Here is a 2,108-nt window from a genome sequence, read left to right as displayed (position 1 = left end):
TTCCACGAAGGCCCCTCTTTGCATATTTTCTTTGACCCGTAGGTCCATTACCAATGTATATGACCCGTAGGTCCATTATCAATGTATATCAGATCCAGAGCAAGACAGTCACATATCCTATTTAATCTCATGACTCGAATAATTCCAATACCATACATCAAACATATCCATTGCACCAATTACATATCCATATAATCCATCAATAACTTCAATACTATAGATAAACATATTCATTGCACAAATCACATATCCATCATTCACAACATCAATATCAAATACTCCACACATAACCATTTCAGGCTCACATCATATAATTCAAATATTTACTCCAATTTAACACATAGCAATCCATCACATAATATATGTAAAATTAAAAGTATGATTTATACATACCTGGATACGATATCTCATCTAATTGAGCTCCTGATTCCATCTACTAATTTCCACTGATCTTTATACTATTTCCATTTCCATTTGTTATAGCTTTCTTTCACCTCTTTTTATTCTAAGAACTTTTATTTCTCTCTCTCTCCGTGAAAATACATCACTCACATATATGTATAGAGTAAGTTTCTCTTCTGCCGACTTAATACGTGACTAAGCTGTATAAAAAAAAACTTGGCTTATCTTTACCTGTACACATCACACATGCACTACTAACAAAACTTATACTATTAATCTATTATTGTATTAACTAATAGGATAAATATAAGAAATTATCACACTAGTCTATGCCACATTCACGTTATTACACATGCACACACTTAAAATTAATTATTTAGCATTTTAGAGTACTAATACAAATATACTTATATATATATAAATATATAAAATATATAATTATGCAAATAATATATAAATAAGCAATGACAAACAAACTATATACTATATTCTACCATATTTGGTCAATTAACTACATTTTCTTTTTTCTTAATTAAATTAATATTTTTCTTTTTAAAACTCTTTTAATATATATCCATTATGCAAGTAATAAAATAATATGCAATAATGTAAAATGATGCATGTTTCGGGTTAGGGATGTCACAACTCTTCCCCTCTTTAAGAATTTTGTCCGCAAAATTCATTTCCCTCTAAGTTAACGCAGTCTATGAAATTGCTAACCGGTAAACAAATGTGGATAATTGTTTCTCATCTTTTCCTCAGTACATCAGTATTTTCCAGAACATGCGAAGGATCAGATTGATAAAGCAGAATCCTACTGACGTAGAAAATATTATGAATTTGTGCCAACTCTGGAGATAATGTTAACCTATACGCCAATGGTCCAACTCTTTCAACAATATCTCACGGTTCAATACAATGAGGACCAAACTTACATTTTTGCTCGAATCGCATGACTCCTTTCTGAGTTGAAACTCACAAAAAGACTTTATCAAGACTGAGATAGTAAATCGCGGATCTCTGTCAATATATAAGATACTAGAATACCATATAAGCGTTCCTGCAGATAATGATGTCAAATCTTCAAAGCAAAATAATGTCGCTAATAACAAATTTTGAACAGAATAAGAAACTCCATGTACTTGCGATTGTTACGACGCATAAGCAATAAACTTTCCATTAAGTCAAAAGATAACCAAATCCATGTTTCAGCGCATCACTATAAATAACATAATATCTTGTACCTGCTGAGATAACCAAAATAGGTGACATATTCAACCGATGCTTCCACTCATTAAAACTCTTTTGATATGCTTCACTCCATATAAAAGAAGAATTCTGTCGTACTAACTTCATTATCAATTGAATAATAATCGAGAAACATTTCCAGTTGAAAACCAGTTCAATCTTTTGTAGATCCACTTCTATTCCACGACCTGACACCACGTGTCCCAACAATACCACATGTTCTAGCAAAAACTCATCTTTACTCAACTTAACATAGATTTGTTCATCTCGCCGAACTTGTAATACTGACTGCAAGTGATTAACATGCCCATCTGTACTTCATGAATATAATAGTAAGTCAATAGAAATAATCACTAACGGATCCAGGAATAGTTGAGAGAATTTGTTCATCAATACCATAAATAATTGTAGGTGCAATAGTTTATTTGAAAGGCATAATCAAAACTCATAATGGTCGT

Source organism: Salvia hispanica, chromosome 1 (assembly GCF_023119035.1).
Source record: "Salvia hispanica cultivar TCC Black 2014 chromosome 1, UniMelb_Shisp_WGS_1.0, whole genome shotgun sequence".
NCBI lineage: Eukaryota > Viridiplantae > Streptophyta > Magnoliopsida > Lamiales > Lamiaceae > Salvia > Salvia hispanica.
Note: the sequence above shows the minus strand (reverse complement) of the source record.